A 22,138-nucleotide genomic window follows, 5' to 3' on the forward strand; every position below is an offset into this window, starting at 1 on the left:
CAAGTTAAAAAGTTGTAGAGTAAAACAATAGAAGGGTGTACAATGGAGAAACGTCGACCAGGAACGTTTACCTGAGCCCTTGTCGCAGGTTTACCTAAAATGTGAGGGTTAGAGATTTAGCTATTTGTTATCTTCTCCAATAAGTTTTTTTTTCTTAGTCCCTTCGAGAATTTTTCACTCATAATTTGATGCAAACACTTGCCGATGTAGGGCCGCAACTTTAGACCTGCACTCGACATTTCCACTTATGGCCATTGAGCAACGAGGTATGTTGTTGGTACAAACGATCCGGATCTCGATTTAAACGGTTTGATCTAAAGGACCAGTTTCCACGTCCTGCAGTCATTTAAAGTAATTTAGGAAAAACCGTATTCTGTCAATAGAGTCTGGTAGCGCTCAACATTAAAAAGAAATAGTCAAGGCTAAATATCAAAATTTATTATTTCAAAATTGGACACGTAAAAAGTACGCAGAATGTTTCCTGCTAAAGAAAACGTAAAACGTTCCTCAACAGAGTTTAATATCTAATCAATCAAATGCCTATAAATAAGATATGCATGTTTAGTGTCCAACAACATTTGAATCATATATTGCACTTCTATTGCTAAGTACTGCCGAGTCACACAAGAAATAGATTCTAGATAAATATATATGTGTTATACTACACTTCAATGAAACGGTACTAACAAAATGTACTTTTTTATTAACCTTTCCTTGCAAATTATGATACATTATTCTATGCTTCCATATGTAGGCAGTTGAAAGCATTTATACAAATACGCAGTATACTTCCTTCCTTCAAATACATGATTGAATGTAACATCGACAAAAATGTCAATCTGAAAAACATCACAAATGAAACATTCCACATTACATGAAATCTCTAAATGATAGGACGTTTTTTTTTTTATATTTTTGGAAGAAAGATTGCTACATAGTTTAATACAGGAAATGTTTAATTGGAGGAAAAAATAGTCAAATGTTTCAATAAGTCAAAATTATTCCTAAGGATGGCATTGTTCATCATTTGGTACATTTTTTTCCGTTGTTCACTTTGCTGACTACCTGGCATAGCTTCTCCAGATTTAAATTTGCCTCCAGAATCATCTCCATCTTCTGAAGAGTTTTCCTGAGACAATATCTAAACTATCTGTCTCTATGTTTAAAGTCCTTTCCTTCGAGAAGCCATTAATAATGTTTTTCCCAAGTATTTTCAAGATATTTCTGCTTTACTGAATCACTACGGCTTTAGCAGTAGAGGCGAATCCCACTCCGCTTGTTCCTCAGAGCTAAACTGGAGTATCTTTTAAATTATCTTCCACTTTAATATTTTTTCCCGGCACTTCCAGTGTCTCTTCGAGATGTTTTTCATTTGTAAGCATCAAAGGTGCTTTAGAAATAGAGGGAAAACTAATGCCAGCCTCCTCTTGGTATAACACTGATGAAACTAATGTGTCTTCATCTTTATCAATTGTTTCCATCAAATATTCCTCGTTTTCTTCCAGACGTTTTCGATTTTCTTGAGCAAATGCAGCAGTAGCGACTGAAGCAAATCCAACCCTGCTTGTCATCCCGGATTGACTTCGGTTTTCAATTTCAGTTTGAAGTTTTGCTTTTTCGTAAATTTCATTCCATCGACTTTTCATTCTTTTTTTCTTATTTAAGGCTGTAGCCCTTCTTTTAATTTCTTGTGTACGGGCTTGGTTTTCTGCTATTGTTCGCACTGTATGGAGAGTCTTTCTATTGAACCTATTTCTGAAAACTTTCTGAACTTGAGATATTTTCTCATCTTGTATTTTAGATTTTCTTTCCTCGTGGTGTATTCCTTTCGTGCTTGTGTCCTCTCCTTCTAGTAAGGCAAGTGTAAATTTCTCCAGATTTTGTGCAAAATTTAAACGTAGTTCTTGAGGATGGTTGCTGTTTTTTTTTCTTGCAATCTTCTTGTGAGTCCTTTCCACATCTCCTTGGTCTTATTTCCGGAACGTGTGCGAGATTCTTCGCTGAAACTTGTTTCTTGGGAATTAGTAGATATTGTTTCATCTACCTTTACTTTTTGAAGTTGTTTAACAACCTCTAATCCTTCTTCTACACCGATATCTGTGCAAACCTTTTTATGGGGATGAAACCAATCTTGTAATTTCATACTCATATGAAATTGCGTAGAGGCAGCGATATGGATGAACGTAGATATTCGATGTATAAACATACAAATAAACTGTAAGAATAACACGATTCCAAATACAACAGTAAAAGCAAATGATATCGGTTCAATATAGCCTCGGCCCGATACTTCTCTCTCTACAGTACAAGGGAGTTTGATGGAGAGTGTTTGGTCAGTAGTGGCGTTGACCTCCGTAAGGACGTAAACAATTGTCACGAAAAGGGCATTCATCAATAGAAATCCAAGACAAACTTTGTTTCTCAATTCGATGAGACCTTTTTGCATCTGTAAAAGGAAAACACCTCGACATGTAATTTAATTTCCTTTCACTGGTTGTCAATTTAAAAAAAAATTTTTTTTGGAGGTAAAATATCAAAAAGTTCTTAAGAATGGAAAATAAACATTTGATTTGTATGCGCATACGCCATATCTACTTGTAGCTTGTAATATTTTTTAAAAAATATTTCTTTACCTTTATTGCAATTACTGAGGTGATTGTTAATAAACACTTTAAAAAAATTGAGCATTTATATATAATTCTTGCAATTTTAGTTTGAAATAAAATAAAGGTACAATGTAATATATTATTTTTGAAACAAATATCTCTAGCGCTAAAATAAGTGCTCATGGTATTAATAGATGACAATTATGACATAACCTGTTTCTCGTGTTCTTTATTTTGGTTCAATGGTTGCAGATATTTTGGTATAAATTCTTGCCAAAATGCCATTTCGTCCGTTTCAAGAGATTTAATCGCACAATCTTTTAAGTCCTCGTCATTTATCCAAGAATTCGTTTCTTCTTCGTTTTTGGATTCTCCATCTTTAAACAAAGGGTTGTCTACAAGTGGTTTTATTAATTGAAACGCATTATTTATCAAAAATGCAGTGGGAATTATTTGAAGTATATATATATATATATATATATATATATATATATATATATATATATATATATATATAGATAGATAGATAGATAGATAGATAGATAGATAGATTTGTTTAAGGAATCATTGTCTAGTTAGTAGAGTATGCCAGGGCATCAACGATAGTTGGAAACGTGCGAAGCCCGTTATGCATAAATTATCCCACGTTTCCAACTATCGTTGATGTCCCTGGCATACTCTACTAACTAGACAGTGATTCCTTATATTTCCATTTCATTGTGAAATAAAATTGTAAATTTAGATTTTAAAAATGTAGACTAATAGATTTTAAATTACATGAGACCTCACATGTCAATTTCAATAGTCCCCGCCCACTGACGTCAAACACAAAGACAGCCGCACGAGAATTACAAGCATATTAGGCCTCGTTAGAGTCAGACACAAAGACAGTCGCACTAGAATTACATGCATATTAGGCCTTCTTAGCTCCGGACCTTTAGCTTGGCCAAATTTGCATTCCGGTAGAATGATCAAGAAATCAACTCTCCTAACTTTCAAAAAGTTATCACAGAGAAAACAAATGGAAATATATATATATATATATATATATATATATATATATATATATATATATATATATATATATATATATATATATATATATATACCTTTTACGACATTTCCCTCTATCACTATGTTCTGTTTCGTGAAATGAACTTTCTCTGCAGATTCCAAATTCTCTAGTTTAGAATCGTGTGAATCTTTAGAGATCTGAGCTTCGATGTCGTCTAGTCTGTTATGTAAGACTTGGAATAGTTCTTTATTTGGCCTTTTAGTTGGGCAACATCTATGAGTAAGAGAATTACAAAGTTTAAAGAGCTAGGTACGTTAGTTAATGTCAGCAGGCCCTGTAAAATACATAAAAAATAAAGTCAGCCTATCCTCACTATCCATGTATATTTATAAAGTTAAAGATCCCAAGTCTTTGTATATGTAAACATTTGGGCGGATCCAAGCTTCTTATGCTGCTATATAGCATCCGAACCTAGGCCGTATCCGGAAAACGAGCATTTTTCTCCACTTTTCACTCGGTATTTTGGAAAATTCGATGTGGCCACAAGCATCGGCCACAAAAATATTTTTCCCAGAAATACATTAACATAAAAGGAGTTGATTTAAACAGGGTTCGTTCTGGCCGTGGGCTGTGGCCACATTGAATTTTTGAAAATTCTAATATTCAGTCGTCTGCTTTACCATGTTTTACTGTGACGTAACACCTGTGACGCACAGCTAGTTCATGTACCTGCAATATGTAGACCTGCATAGGATCGGTACTGCGTAAAAGAAGAGTATTTAGAGGAAAAATTATAGCATCTTAAGGTACGTAAAACTTTGTAGTGAAGCTGAATGATACGCATAAATAACTTCTACATTCTAATAGCCTTGAACATTTGTGTGATCGCTTTCGCAGAAGGCGGCTGTCATGTCAGGTACATACAAAACATAACAAAGGCCGCATATAAACATCAAATCTGAGAAAGTGAAGTGTGAAAGGAAATAATTGAAATGTACAAATTCAAAAATATATATTTTATGTCTATTTCGAGGTAAAACTTAGCTCGTACACCAATCGTCTAAAAATAGAACTTTTCATTATTTACATTGACAACATACAGTTACTTGCCAAAAGTCTATCACGCTTTTGTTCATTTTTCGTTAGACTTATTTTATAAAACGATGTGTTGTTTAAATAAATAAAATATATAATATAATGGATTTTTACATGATAAATATCATGTGGAAGAGAATATTTTCGATTTTTCTTTTCGCTAAAAAGATATTTTTAATACTTTAGGTTTAAAGCTGCTTTGTGAAATGAGCTGATGAATATAGTGTGAGTCACTTTATTGAATAATAGGTCTAGTGGACATTGCACTGCGTTTTTAAGGTATAGTTCAATTTCTAATAGTCATTTTTTTTTATCACGAGGTTGGATATTTTATTCAAAAGTGGTCAATGTTTTCTTTCTTTATTTTTTTTTCAAAGTAAAGGAGAAGTTACAAGTATATGAACATGATATAGGCCATGTTACATGATTTAATCATGTAATATATATGATACGTTTAATATTTTTAATGAAATATTTTTTTTCTACCTGCCAGGAAAATGCAGGTGAAATGATATGAATTTTTATTTCAGGTAAGCTCACTGTTTTTTTTTTTCAGTGTCAAAGATATTACATATATGATAATAATATATAGAATATCAAGTATATGTATAAGATAATTATATAAGTCAATTAATATGTATATCTTTGGACAAATATACAATAATTGTATTGTTTCTGTACTTGTGTTTATAAACTCAAACACTTTCCTTGCACAAACACACATCATGTACATTATTCTTTTACGTAGTTTTCATGCATAATTAATGTTCAATCTTTTCTATCAATATGCTGAAAGTTCAATTTGGGAATAAAGAATAAATGCAGATTTATATTTCCTAAGGTTATTGCACATACATATATATACATTTAAAGGGGTCTGACTAGTCATGCTTACAAATAGGTACCAACAGGGTTATATTAAGCTTGTCACATCAACAATTTAAGAGTCTTATTCTATTACAAAAACCTAATCAATTTAATTTCCTTTATAAAATCAATGTATAATTGTAATGAAAAAATATGTACCTAAATTTTTAGTTAAGCGTGAGCAAGCCTCCACCACCCCAACCCCACTTAACAAGTGGCAAACTTATAGATTTTTTTTTTTACCTCAATGTAATTCACTTTTATATAAGGGTTATGCGATAGAATGACTATTTGATGAATAGCTGCATAAAAAACATGCAATTTAGACTTTAATACCAGAGGGAATATATATGTACTGTTGCTTAGACATGGTCATGATCGCGGACTATTTTTAAAGCATGTACAATCAATATTATTCAATTCAAAGCATCTACAATTTTAACCAATTTGAAAGATTATAGTTTTAGAAGTTGAAAGTTTATGAAAATAATAAATTTATCATAAAAATATAATCATTTTTTTTTTACAGTTGAATTTTTATCTACAGGTAATATTCAATTTATTCAAGAAGTGGTTCATCTGTTTTTATGCCCCCGTATCGAAGATTCGGGGGTATATAGTTTTTTGCCCTGTCTGTCCGTCTGTCTGTTTGTCCGCAAAAACTATAACATTGACCATAACTTTTGATTGGCTGGAGCTATGGCCTTCATATTTCACCTGTGTATTCCTTGTGGCAAGACCTTTCTTTGGGTACCACCATATGTGACCTTTTGACCGTGGAGTTTGACCCATTTTTGCAAAATTTTGCCCAACTTTAACCTTGGCCATAACTTTTGAACAGTTGGTGCTAGGGCTTTCATACTTTACATGTGTAATCCTTGTGACAAGACTTTCTTTGGATACCAACAACTTTGACCCTTTGACCTTGGAGTTTGACCTACTTTTAAAAAACTTTAACCTTGGCCGTAACTTGTGAACGTTTGGTGCTAAGGCTTTCATACTTCACATATGTAATCCTTGTGACAAGACCTTTATTTCGATACCAACAACTTTGACCCTTGGAGATTGACCTGCTTTTGAAAAACTTTGACCTTGGCCGTAACTTTTGAATCGTTGCAGCTAGGGCTTTCATACTTTACACATGTTATCCTTGTGACAAGACCTTTCTTGGGATACCAACAACTTTGAACCTTTGACCTTGACTTTGGAGATTGACCTACTTTTGAAAAACTTTGACCTTGGCCATAATTTTTAACCATTGCAGCTAGGGCTTTCATACTGCACATATGTTATTCCTGTAACAAGACCTTTCTTTGGATACCAACAACTTTGACCCTTTTACCTTGACGATTGACCTACTTATGAAAAACTTTTACCTTGGCCATAACTTGTGAACGTTTGATGGTAGGACTTTCATACTTCACATATGTAATCCTTGTGACAAGACCTTCCTTTGGATACCAACAACTTTGACCCTTTGACCTTGGAGTTTGACCTACTTTTGAAAAACTTTAACCTTGGTCATATCTATTGAACCGTTGGTGCTACATGAAGGGCTTCACACTCCACATATATAATCCTTGTGACAAGACCTCCCTTTGGATACCAACAATTGTAATCCATTGACCTTGACCTTGGAGTTTGACCTTCTCTTGGAAAACTGAAACCTTGGTCATAACTTTTAAATGATTGGTGCTTCAGCTTTCATATTTCACCAGTATATTTTTTGTGAAAAGGCCTGTCCTTCGGCACCAACAACTTTGACCCTTTGACCTTGACCTTGGAGTTTGACCTACTTTTGAAAAAACTTTTACCTTGGCTGTAACTTGTGAATGTTTTGTGCTAAGGCTTTCATACTTCACATATGGAATCTTTGTGACAAGACCTTTATTTGGATACCAACAACTTTGACCCTTTGACCTTGACCTTGGAGATTGACCTACTTTCGAAAAACTTTGACCTTGGTCATAACTTTTGAATCGTTGCAGCTAGGGCTTTCATACTTCACACGTTATCCTTGTGACAAAACCTTTCTTGGGATACAAACAACTTTGAACCTTTGACCTTGACTTTGGAGATTGACCTACTTTTAGAAACGTTGACCTTGGCCATAATTTTTTAACCATTGCAGCTAGGGCTTTCATACTTCACGTATGTTATCCCTGTAACAAGACCTTTCTTTGGATACCAACAACTTTGACCCTTTGACCTTGACGATTGACCTACTTTTGAAAAACTTTTACCTTGGCCATAACTTGTGAACGGTTGATGGTAGGACTTTCATACTTCACATATGTAATCCTTGTGACAAGACCTTCCTTTGGATACCAACAACTTTGACCCTTTGACCTTGGAGTTTGACCTACTTTTGAAAAACTTTAACCTTGGCCATATCTATTGAACCGTTGGTGCTACATGTAGGGCTTCACACTCCACATATATAATCCTTGTGACAAGACCTCCTTTTGGATACCAACAATTGTAATCCATTGACCTTGACCTTGGAGTTTGACCTTCTTTTGAAAAACTTAAACCTTGCTCATAACTTTTAAACGATTGGTGCTTCACCGTTAATATTTCACCAGTATATTTTTTGTGAAAAGGCCTGTCCTTCGGCACCATTAACTTTGACCATTTGACCTTGACCTGGATGTTTCACTTACTTGTTGAAAAAAACTTTAACCTTTTCTATATCTATTCAATGGTTGCTGCTAGGGCTCTCATATTTCACAGGTATATTCCTCGACACAAGACCTTACTTTGGGTACCAACTATTTGATTTGCATTTGAGAAAGATTAACCTTTGCTATAAGTTGCCATACGGGGGCATCGGTGTTTCACAAACATATCTTGTTGTTATTGTTGATAGTGGATAATTAATTAACTTTATAATTTGTATGTAGTAAATTAAATCCGGTTTTTCAGTATTATATTAAAACAGTATGTCCTTGAACAACAGTTCTTAGATTGGGGCTATAAAATGACCATATATTGCCCCATATGCTAATTTAATAACTTAATTTGTACTATATCTTGCTGATTGATCACTCAGATGTAATATTCTACATGTATATAGCTATCTAGGAATACTATTTTGATATTTAAGAACCCTTTAACCACCCTTTTTTTATTGCTTTGTATACTAATTATGATTCATAAAGTAACTTTAACAAGTCATACAGGAAAATTATTAAATGAATAAAATTTATGATACTCATGATGTCATCACTATCAAATGATAATTTCTGTGAATTATTAAACATATTTATTTAGATAACTTTATATTTATATCTGCATGCAGATAAAAATTAACTCCATTATATATATAAATCTTTGAGAGACTAACTGAAAAAAAAAAATGACTGTTTGTCCAAACTATAATACAGAAAAGATGGGTTAACCTGGGACAGCCATTTGTTTCTGAGGGATGGTGTGGCTGGCTAATTTTATAATAAATACCCTGTCCTCCGAAATGTTAAAAAAAAAAATAAATAAAATAGAATAAAATAATATGTCCTTGCCTCAGGTGTTAGCTATTGGCATCCCTCCCAAAAGCATTTCCCCTATTGTTACTTTGTTTGTTTGTTTTATTGATAGACTTTTTGTTCTATGGAGAAAAAAAATAAATAATCTTACTCCGATTATCCTGAAAGTTAATAATCTGTCCTTCACTGGCAATTGAAAACAAATACATAGTTGTAATATCTGCCTGATCAATAAAAATTGCCAGCCCTTAATCCAATTCCCCCGGATCAAATGGTTGAATTGCCTTGTTGAAAGTGAATGCACATGTGTTTTTTTTTATAGGTTTATGCCAGGTTGTGGGCCAAAAAATTATCCTTGCATACTTTGCAACAAAAGGACAAAGCCTGGTGAAAGACGGCCTGTGAATAAAAGCACAAGAAAGATTCTAAGAAGAAACTTTATGACTGAGTGTAGATATATGGAGGTGTTTTATGCAGAAAATGTAGAAACAAATGTGATGCATTAAAAGAAACACCACATCAGGCAGAGAAATCATATGGACCATCCTGCACAGCTTGGCCCATACATAGCCCTGTTGGAAAAAGTACTGTAGGAAGTATCAAGAGTCCACCTTCTGTGACTTTGTCTTTACTAAGCACAGTAAACACCATGTTTACTGTGTTTTGTGTAGGAGACCTGGTCCCAAGCTAGTTGCGGTTTCCACACAGGCAAGGTTTAGCTTTTTCTGGAACAGAACATTCTAAAACCTGCAGGTATGAATGGTTTTCTTAACATATTAATTATTTATATTATATTAAGGTGTAGAAGCCATAAGATATTATTAGCTCAACTGACCTGAAAGTCTGCAAATTTTTTCTGGCATTTAATCGTCAATGCTTAGTAAAATAATCATGCATCTTGTCAAAAAGACTTTATAACTGTTTGTACCAGGCATGCATAATTCAGTGTATATATACTGTGATTTTAATAGAGGTATAAACATCTTTTTAACAGGTTCTCGTTGTTGTCCAGCACATATATTGAATGATGTCATAATCACAAAGACTATAGAGAACCCAATACCACCAAAGGACACAAGTTTTTGTTAACGAAACTACTATTATGGAGCTTGTTGAGCAACTACGACAAGAATCATTAAGAAGAGGATCAAAGAGATTAGATTTCGATGACCCCTCGTCATTATCAGAAAGAGAGTATTTTTCTCTCACTGGACTGAAGAAAAGTGAATTCGATGATTTGTTGTTGAAACTGGAGACATAAGGCCATCAAAGTCAAGGAGTGTTAGAACCTGTTTAGCAATCTTTCTGACCAAAATGAGGACAGCTATGGATAACAATATGCTGGGAGTTTTGTTCAACATGACTAAACCACAGGTAGGAGAGAATTAAAAATAGTGAAAATTACATTTTAATTAGTTAATAAATATAAGTTGAAGTATGAGATATAATTTAGATTTATTCAGATTCTACATTAAATTATTTGTATCTGTTTAGAAATACAGTATTAAAAAAAATAATACCATACTAAGTCTACTTTATAGATTCTTTAACCCGGGTAGATATTTCAGGGATTAAAAGATAAAAATAACTGACAGGAAATGAATGGATATTTTACAAGAATAAGCATATATGCTCTAAATTGTAGTGTACTACACAATTATAAGTAAATAAACATGGCAAATATAGAGAAATAAAGTGTTCCTGTACCTTATAAATTTTCCACATGAAAAAAGATAATCAGACTTTCCGTCATTTATACCAAAGCCAAGGGTTTCCACAAGACTTTGGGATTTATTTTGCTATCCTGTAAGATGACTTTTGTGGGTGTCTGTTGTGGCTGTGTTTCCTTGGTTTCTCTTGTTCCCCAGGACACCACGTGAAGGTTGCCGAGGGAGTAGATCATTAACAGCATCGACATGGACGGAATGGACAGGAAATAAATGAATCCATGAAGGACACAATAAAATTCCTTTGGATAAGAGTGTAATAATTATTAAAGCTTGAGCAAAGTCTCTGATAAAGCTTTTATTCAGATTTAAACAGCGCAATCTATGCAAAACTTTCATATAAAAATATACTAATATTGATATATTTTTGTCGCTATGTTTTGACTTATGTCCCTCTAGAGAATCTTTCACTCATATAGAGACACCACCACTTGCCAGTGGAGAGCTGCAAATTTTGACCTATACTCAGGGTCATTGAGCAGTGAGGGATCTTTTTTGTACCAGCACCTACTGCGACACGGGACCTGTTTATACGCTCTAATCCGAGGGACCGATCTCCACGTCCCAAAGTGGGATTCGAACCTGCTACCTACGGATCAACTCCTTACTCCGCGACTCTAGAGTAAACTCTCTAACCACTGCGCCACGCCGCGGGCGACTGTAGATTTAGTAGCCATAAGGATTTTTCAACACATAATTATCTATCATTGTCAATTTCATTTTCAGTCAACCTTACTTATAAAAAAACACTCATAAAATCAAAGTTTGTTTCCAGAAAAGGAGCAGATTTTCAAAACAGTTAATTAAATATTGAAAATTAAATATGAATTACCTGAGGATGTACTATGGCTGAAACAAGGAAGACACCGACGACGAATAAAAGAAACAGTGTTGTAACAGAACAGAACCCAGCTGTAGCGGCCTCCACTAACAGTCCGACCAAGACCACCATCATAAGCAAAGAATATATCGCCGAAACAACTGCTGCATAAGCTAGCTTTTAAACGAAAGAGAATAAGAATTTAAAAATAAAATAAATAGGACCAGTTTTTCTGATGCACCTACATTATACAATACATACAGTCGCTCAAGGAACTAAATATGATAAAAAAAATCATGAAATAATTACTTGGAAGTTTGGTTTTGCAGTAAAACATAGTATAATCATTCCAGTTACAGGTATGAGGTTGGTAATCAACCCGGCAATTGGCGGAATAGCAGGAAATGCCATACTTATTGATCCTAGAATCATTAGGAAAATTGTCCCTGGAGTTAAAATGGAGCAAATCATCAAAAACATCTGATAAAGTATATATAACTTGGAAATGTCTTCATTTTTTCTTGTAACTTTTTTCCAATCCGTTAGAAGATCGAGTACATTTGCCATTGTTGAAGAAGACCACCTTCTGCGCTGGTTGTAGAATTCATGGAAAGTTTCTGGTGCATATGTTAGTGCATCACTGGCAGCAACATACTCCACTCTGTATCCTTGCTGTAGTAATAAAGTGCATAGCCATCGGTCTTCTCCTGAAAGAGGAATGTTCAACATGTTGGGAAAACGTTCATCTGGTTACCATTTTTCCCCATGATTTTCCCTAAAATAACTTGGATAATTAATGCTAGATATCTTGGATGTTTAACTTTTATTAATTTTTTTCTATGATATTAACAAATACTAAGCAAATATGCTCTAGCTTTCAATTACTCATAAAAAATATGTAATGTGAATTCAGCAATGATAAATTCAAGTATTCTATGTAGTCATCCAACGTCTTAGGCTGCCTTTAACTATTCTTCAGAAAAAAGCCAGCACCTTGATCATACTGAACATAGTGACGTGGTTCTGTTGGACGTGTTGTATATCGTGCCATGACATTGTCGTCCATGAGGGAAGAACCACGAAACAGACTGAAACAGCCAGGACTACAAAGTACACATCCTAAAACGTTCTCTGCTGCCTTCTGGAGCCAATGGCTGACTGCATACTCGAATTTCTGATACCATACCATAGGGCCTATATGAGTGAAATCGAAATCTTATACAAATGAAATCTCAATTCTTAGACCATTTATGGTCAGAGAAACTGTAAGTCTCTTTTTTTTTTTGGCAAACAAAGAAGCTACCTGTTCCTATTGGATGAATTCGCCCACAAGCTGCACCAATGTCTGGATTATTTCGCATTCTATCCACAAGGAGCTGAACAGCTTTAGGCTGAAAATCCATGTCACCGTCTAAGGCTAGCAGAAACGTATTTTCTGCAATTGTCCTTTTCTGTCTCCTTGTCTTTTTCATATTCATCAATTTGTACGCCAAAAAGTAATACATATACATCACCTGAAAACAGTTTAGAAACATAGTATTAATCAGGGTTTGGTTCAATTACTTTCAAAATGAAATTAAATTCTTTGAAATACATTGATAATTTTTTCAATTACTTGCAATAAAAATTACATTGATTTCTGAAAATGTAAAAAAAATATTCTCAATTACGTTGAAGAATGTGGTCAAATACATTTCATTAACTTTAGTTTTATTTTTAAAAATCTTGAAAAAAAACATGTAAATTTTAGATACGGGTATATTCAAAATAACGTCAGATGACTGTGATATTAGTGTGTTTCATCAACAAAAGACGGTGTTGCTGAATATCTGTGAAATCCTATATCGAGGTAAAAAAAGTGTGTAACCAATACCAAGCTTAACAAAAAAATTTCCGCTCAAGCAATGAATCATCAAATATTTTCCCAGAGTCCTCTTGTTTTGATTTTTTTGTCAATATTTTGTTGAGGGAATTTTAATTACCTGACTCTATCTTTTTCTGTGACGTATTTTAGTTTTGTCCTTGAGATGGGCAATGAGGTTGTTTCCACCCGGAAGTTTCCATTCTAAACGCCCTCCGTAGGGGGTATCAGTACAAGTCGGTGGAGAAATTGTTTGTTGTCTTCCGTATACAGATCTTTAAAAAGGCATCAAGAAAATTATCATGTTGAATAATGTTTCATCCTTTAAATAACAAACATCAAATGCAGAAGGGTTTATTTTGAAATGAGACTGAAAATTTAAATGTTCCAATTGTTAAAAGATATCATACCGTGCTGCTATTTGTATGGTACTGATGAGTTGTTTCACGTATCCATTGACCATGTATGGTCCTTTCCTATCCACGAGTGATTCAAATGCGTTGTCAAAGAAAATATGAGCTAAAAATATTGGAAGTATCTATTGTTAATTGGTAATAAGTCGTCCAAATGTCTAACTGTCGAGTTGAAAGCCACAACAAGTGTTTTCTTCTTCTCATTTATATGTTTTTGAACAAATTCTGACTCATATGAATACAAAAAGAGGACTGCTAATAACGGGGCGTAATTAGTACCCAGGGGAATTCCGACAGATTGTTGGAAGGCTTAATCTCTAAAAACTTCATATATATTGTCAATCTGAAACTCAAGCATATTTTTAATATCAGCGTCGAAGTGCTTGTGTGTACAATCAGACTGTTATTTTAAAAAAAAAAATAATAATAAATAAGCAAATGACCAGTGACAAGCTACGTAGATTTAAGAGTTCCATTTTTATTGAAAAAGCAGCTATCTATGATGTCAAATAGCTGGACTTTCATTCATCGAGGGGAATAGTTGTGTAAAGTGTTGAAAAGTCGTACGTTTTGATGTTATTGGTTTCGTTAAAATTTCGGAATTTAAGCTTTCTAACAATTCCTTGGAGTTTTTTTTTTTAAAATATACACCACTTATTGAATATATTGTTGTACAGTATTCCTGAAGTTTCTTCTTCACTGCTGATAATGTTTTAGTGAGGAGTAAAGGAAGAGGCTGGGTAAAACATTTACTGGAACCCGTGTATCTTTGTTTATAAGGACTTTTATGTAGTTTAGGAATGCAGTATAAATATGGTTATTTAAATTCAATTTCATTGTGGGGAATATTAAATATATTTTAAATTGACATATGATTTTGAAGAATTTCCTTTTTAGAAAGGTAGTTATGAGTATAAAATGGATTTCCACTTGTAGAATTAAATCAAAGCTCCTCTGAAATAAAATTAAAACAGTGAGCCTTACAAACAATGTTGTTACCTGCTTTGTCAGCTGGGACCAGTATTTTTCCATTTATGTTGAATATCATTTGCACTACCTTAAAACAATCTAATGACAATTCCTTTAAGGTAAGTATTTATTACTCACGGAGCCGGGAACGAGAATAGAACCCGGTTCCTCCCTGCCACCCGGCTACCGCTACCTGTAATTTTTTGAAGGTCATTCAATTTATAATCTTAATCCAAAGAAATGTAAATCTTTCTGTGGTTTTTGACAAGGCATAAAGAAAACAAACAGGGCAAGACCCCATGTCGCAAAATGATTAACACATTTTGAACATTATTTCAAGCTAATTAGTTGTTCATGTTTTACATTTCTATGAAGCAGAATTTATTCAAAATATTTTACATGAGAAGAAATCTCTTGCTGTGGCCTTCAATTTAGATATATCGACGACGACGTTTCATCAATTATATAAATATGTTTACTTTCATTCATTTGTCGACTCGATATATCCCAGTGAACTCGAAATTAAAGACCCGAACGGTGAGGTGTCAAATGGTGAGGTTTTTCTTTACACATTTTACCTTCTTTTCTTGTTCTTTATGATGTGCGACCGTTGATCTCTAAGTTACTTTTATGATCGAACACACTGAAAAGCCGCTTATTAGCTGATGTCATCAAGAAAAAAACCAGGAAAACAGCAATTTGAAATTTTCAATCAGTATAAAATACGAACTTGATCTTCAAACCATCAATTTCAATTAAAATGTGCATGTTAAAAATCAGCTGATCGCCTAAAATTAAAAAAAAAACAACAAAACAAGACAAAAAGAAGACAAAACCAGACAAACGGTCACGGTAGCCTAGTGGAAGGTCGCTCGCTTCGTGATCGGGAGGCCCGGGTTCGATTCTCGTTCGCCGCGCCTCATCAAACCTAAAAGTAAACAAAGGTAGTGACTGTTCCTTCGCCAAACGCCCAGCACTAGAGGCGAAGGTCGCGGGTTTCTCGGATGAGACCTTAAAAACCGAGGTTCCGTGTCAAGGTAGGCGTTGGCACGATAAAGAACCCTCACAGCTCAATGGCCCTGGGTGCAGAGTGTAGGTCTAATTTTGAAGCCCTTCACCGGCATACGGCGATGCCTCTATATGAGTAAAAATTTCTCGAATGGCACGTTAAACAACATACAATCAATCAATCAAAAACAGACAAACCATGGAAAACAGTGAATTTTTCTAAATTCCAGAGTCTAGGGACAATACTTTGGTGAAAATAAGTCAATCGATATGAAACAAACTTGATCTGATATCAATAAATTTAAAAGACTACAATAGCGGAAATTCTGACGAAAAGAAGTATCCTTATAGATGCCCTAACTATGTTGAAGGGGGTTGGGGGTTGGTGTAAAATGAATAACAACTTGCTATGATCCTGTTGGAAAACTTTCTTAAATAAAACCAGAATGAAAATGCTAAAGAGTAAAAAGTAACAAAAAAGTTGTAACATAATTCTTATTTTTTATGCAGAAAAGATATAATTTAATTTACAAGCCTTTCAAAGTATTTTACGAGAATTCTATTTAATTTTGCTGTTGTGAACGAAGCTTCTTTATGTTTCATATCTCAAGGCATTATAAATACAAAGAGTTGACAGCTATCTAGAAATGATCTAAGAGAAATTAAAGAACTGAAGCTGTGAAAACTACGAGAAATATAAGCAATTTAATCTTCCTATGAATCAACCAAATGTATCTTCAATTTCTTATTTTCTGAACCTTCAAGAATTCTGTTTTTTTCTTGGTAATTTAATAGTTGGTAGCTTTGTGTCAAGGTAAAAATTTTTTTAAAAAAAGTCAGTCCAACTATGTTGTTTCTCATTTTATTTATTTTAAAGGAATAAATATACCATGGGTTCGTAAGTTACATTTACCATTAACTATTTTCCCTTTGAGAGGCTGTAGTTATGTAAAACTGGACTCTGTGCTGCGGATGTTTTAATATTTTCTAATGAAACAAGACCTTTAAATTTAATATGCATATTTGCTTGTTACTCGATATTCCCCTAATATACAACGCCCGTTACTATATGAATATGAATCGCATTTGTAGTTCTATGAGAGAAAGTCATGATGCCCTCCTATGTGTCTTGAATATTAAACGATGGAGATTTTATATTTCACAAAGAGAGATTTCCCTAACAAAAATATACTATAGTTAAAGCAAAATGAGCTGCATTTTTGAGAATTCTATTTTGCTGACAAAATGTGTTATTATGATAAATTTGTATGTAATTTAAACTTTTTTGATCAATAAGACAGAAAAAAGTTTCAAATTGTTTCAGAATAAAGGATTCTGTACAATGAAATATATAGTATTATATAAGAAATCAATATTTTACAGGACGACAATAATGTAATTTTGCTTCAATCAAAGCCTATAAATAGTTTTTCCATCGCAAATATGAACAACAGCAATTTATAAACGTTCTTTTTTCTGTCATTGAAATAGTTAATTACAATTCTTCAACAAAAATTTCTGACATCAGCTTTTCACTTCTATATTCTTGATCAATCCTCCTTCGATTCAGAAATAAAGCCTGATCTATGAACGCGCCACAGTATAATGCACGAACAAAAAGACTGCAAATATAGTATAATATCAATTGTATTTACATGACATGATTGAAACATTTATAAGAATTATATTCAATTTTCTTTATGCTTACCGATCTGTAGGAATCAATCGCTCCTTGTTTGGCGACCAGATGTGATTAGAAATTACCAGGAAGGATAAAAATCCCAAAATTCCTGCGACAAGTGCAGGCCAGTAGTATTTCATAGTTTTGAAGATAATTCGTGGATCGAAAATATTATTTTTACCATATGGTAGTGGAATAATGCATCCTCCAATTGTCAACGTTTGGGAGGCGGAGATTTCGGGGTACAAGATATGAGAGTATATTCCGAAAAGTATACCAAAAACAGCTGGGGTAGAGAGGACGATTGGTAGAGCAAAACAAAGTTTCTGGGCCAGAATTTTACTTGCTACTTGTACACATTTGTAGCAGATAATGCTAGATATAAGGTTTGCTAAAGATATCATGTATGGTAAGTACGATACACATCTTTGTCCATATTGCCCATTAATGGTGAGATTTGTGGAGGCTATGCGTATAATTTCAGCTTTCCCTGTTGGCTCAAAGAAAATCGTTCTAATACAAGCCTCTCCGTCCTTGCAACTGGCCCCAAACAAGACACTTGGCATAATAATTAAGGTCAAAATTATCTTCCATAAATTTGTGATGATCCCAATTCTTACTCTTTCTTTTCTCATATTCTTTTGAAAAAGGGGAAAAGAAAACTTTGCAGGTGTTTCGGCTAAACTTGAATTAACTTTACCCAGTGTGTTTGGTTGCGGCTGTGATACAAAATTTTCCCACCATGAAATAGATATCAGAATCGGGGATATAATTACCAGAATGATCAAAATCATAGGGTTATTAGTCTGGGACAGATAAACATAGTAACTCCATAGTCCTATGGAACCTAACTGACACAAAACAGCTAATGTGTTGATAGCTTATTGGGCAATGTAGACCCTTTTTAATAGCTTTTTATTGCTTAGGGGGTCTCTCCATGGAAAAATAATTTTGAGAATCCCTGGAATCATAGATATACTGAAAGATTGGACGCATGCAGTGATTGGATCAAAACTCGGTAACACCACAAGTGCAAAAGTACATAGTCCAATCGAATGCAATGTCTCAATGAAAAATGCCTGCAAAAGAAAATAAGCTTTCAAATTTGCAGAATATTAATACCATAACATATAAATCTACATTAAAAAAACAGATAATACATATTTACCATCAAGAGAGTATTCCAATGAAGAGGCCATGTTTTTTTAAAGAGTAGAACCCAGGTATACTTAAACAGGGTGAAAAGGTACGGTGCTGAGATTGTGATTAACATCCCCCATATCCAGTTGATCTCGGTGTTACTTGAGTATGACAGAGTTCCACCTAAACTTTTCCGTCTAGTTGCATTAATTGAAGGGAATATATTAGTGGTCATTGTAAGAAATGTTAATTTTGAAATTACAGATGTCACGAATACGAGGGTGAATAGTACAATACAAAGAGCAACCCTGATGACATAGAAGCAAGAATTCCAACAGACTAATTCCGAACCCGACACATCTTCTGATGAAACTTGGAATACATCCCACATATTGGATGTCGATCTGAAAAAGTAGGATATACATGTATATTTATGTAATTGTAATTTCTGAGTAAGATTTTATTATTAAAGAGATAAACAATATCAAGTAGTGCTACCTGAGACAAAGAAAGGCCTACATAGTCATCTCATCTGAGTGTTGAATAAGCAAGAACGTGTTTAACAATCTGTATTACTTTATGTAGCAAACCTTTGCGAAAACTGGGAATTCTGGTCTGATAAATCCTCTGGTAGCGATGTTCTCTGAATAGGAATGTTCTCTGCTTTCTGATTATCATAATGCTCATCATTTTTCTCATCAGATGTTTCACTTTCTGTAGAGTGTGGAAATGATTCTATGGAGTCACAAGAATCGTCTTCATAAGCTGGGTTCCGATGTGCACCAACATCCATTTCATTACCCAGTGAATTGAGAGATCTAGAGATACCCCTCTCTAACATTCTGAGTCCTGATCCTCCAGATCTCTCCATCTTAACCATGCAAGATAAATTAGTGTACAAAACATTAACTTACATACAAGTGCATAAATAGAATGAAAGCATGTACACACTAGAGTCCTTACAAACCTTCCCACAATATAGATTGACAAGGAGATCTAATTGCATAATAAAGACATGCACAGGAAGGTGTAACCCTTAAATGATCCTTCATATTCTACATTTGTATCATCATACCAAGGTCTTTCATCGATTATTACAACTTTAAGACACGGATACTTTGTCAGGTCAAATTTAATGTCATCGTTATTTTTGTCTTTCATATATTTTGATGTCTTTGGCCCAAACGTATTGTGAAATGTAGTTATGCTGACATTTGAAACATACGGTAATTTGTGGTAAGACTTTAGATGAATTCATGAGTCCCTCTTCTCTAATAAAAAAGTAAAATCAATTATTTAATCCATTTATCTTTGTGACCCTTTATCCTGCTCTTTTTGACCCCTGGAAGAAAATAATGTCCTAAACATATCATGCATCTTATGGGATTTTTTCATAACAAAAATCTTCTTTTGTTGGTAGACTTTTGTGTGTGTCATAATTTTTTATGCTTCTATCCAAGTAAACAATCAGCTTAGCTTTCCAGAAACTGAGGGATAATTCTAGAAAAAAGTCCATGATTGGAAATAAGGAAATGAAATATTAAAACTCAACCATTCAAACATTTTCTTTGGTATATCAGTTATTATCAATGTGTATACTTACCGTAAAATTTGTATGTTATACTATAATTTCCAAAGTATTGAAAGTATTCTTCTATAAAGTAACATACAAAGACCAAAAATGAGCAAAGTTGATGATTTCCATATACATGTACTATAGCATAAAGTTTCTATATATTTGCTTTTCGATCTATTACATTGAAAATGTACATGTATCTTAAAATATCAATGAAAATACAAATTGGACGTTAGTAGTGGTGATTTCAAAGGCTTTTGATGCTTTTTTCTACGTCCCATAAACGACAGAAAGGTATTTTAATTACCCCCTTTTTTAAACCTTAAAACAATTTTTGCTAACAGATTTTTTTTTTCAAAGAGTACTGTTTGGCATTGCATTTCATCCCTTAATAATGCATTAAACACTGAAGTTCAAAAAAACGAATCTGACTTTTATACTACGGAAGTCGCAGCCATTTTCAATGCTTTATACCCCCATGATTAATAAGACAGTCAGGTTTTTATACACATGTTTCTATGCATATGCATTTTTGCACATATATAAATCGACTATTCCTTTAAAACTTTTTAATTACAAAAAACTTTTTGAATACAAAAAGTTCCAGTCTTGTATTCCACCATATTTCAAGATGAAGTCCACGCCTTATATTTCTTTCAAATATACATCGATTATTTCTTCCACACTTTTTTAATTAAAAGAAGCTCTACAGTGCTTAGATATCGAACATCTGAAATGAAATATGTGGAGATAACGAACAGTATTCGAGCTCAAAAGTCCATGGAACATTAAAAAATAGGAGCAGAGCAAACACGGACCTCTAAGACATCATAGGTGGGATCAGGTGCCATGGAGGAGTGAGCATCACCTGCCGACCGGTCACACCCGTCGTGTGCTCCTTGTCATAATCGGAAACAATCCTCCAACGTGTTCATGTTCTTCTCCACTCTACTACAGTAGTCCTGCTGGACAGGTAATTACTGGTGACATAAATCTAGTTAATAATGATGACCTTTAATCACTTATGTTAAAGGGGTCGACATTTAGGGAAAACCGACCTTTCAATTGGCAGCATAAATATTATGAATTCTGTAGATTATGCCAGGTGATGGGCTAAACATGACAAAGATCTTGACACTTTTTCAGAATGGATTAAAAGTATCAGATGGATGTTGAAATCTCGCATAAAGCGACTGAGGGGCAATATGAAAACCATCTATCCTTCTGTCTTCAGTAATTCAGAAGTGAAAAAAAGAATTAGTTTGATTACACGATCAATATGTACTAGTCCCAGCTGACAAAGCAGATGACAACATTGCTTTTGTTTGTAAGACTCATTATTTGAATTGTATTTTAGAGGAACTGGGATTGAATTGTGCAAGTAATAATCCAACTTATACCCATGGCTCCATTTCTAAGGAGTAAATTCTTCCAAATCATATGTCGGTTTGAAATATTTTTTTATATTCCTGACAAATTGAATTTGAATTACCATACGTATACTGGATTCCTGAACTACATAAAAATCCTTACAAACAAAGCTACATAGCGTGTTACAGTAAATGTTCTACCAAACCTCTTTCTTTACTCCTCACTAAAATATTAACAGCAATGAAGGAGAAAGTTCAGGAGTACTGTACAACAATATATATTTGAGAGGTGTGTAAATCAGATTTTGATACTTTTAAGGCTGTTTGATATCATTGACAGCTGCTTTTTCAATAAAAATTGAACTTGTTAACTTACTTACCCTGTCACTAGTCATTTGCAAAATTATTTTGTTAAATAGCAGTCTGATTACACACGTAAGTACTTCGACTCTTATATTAAAAAGATGCTTGAGTTTCTGATTGACAATATCTATGTAGTTTTTGG

General features: G+C 33.8%; 1 pseudogene; it reads right to left on the reverse strand.

Annotated features, from left to right (window-relative positions):
- Positions 1-1,289: 1,289 nt before the first annotated feature.
- LOC133173561 (chitin synthase-like) lies at positions 1,290-19,537 on the reverse strand (annotated as a pseudogene).
- Between the last annotated feature and the right edge of the window lie 2,601 nt (positions 19,538-22,138).

This window comes from Saccostrea echinata, unplaced genomic scaffold, assembly GCF_033153115.1.
Source record: "Saccostrea echinata isolate AGI-Se365-2 ecotype Australia unplaced genomic scaffold, CSIRO_AGI_Sech_v1 ptg000056l, whole genome shotgun sequence".
NCBI lineage: Eukaryota > Metazoa > Mollusca > Bivalvia > Ostreida > Ostreidae > Saccostrea > Saccostrea echinata.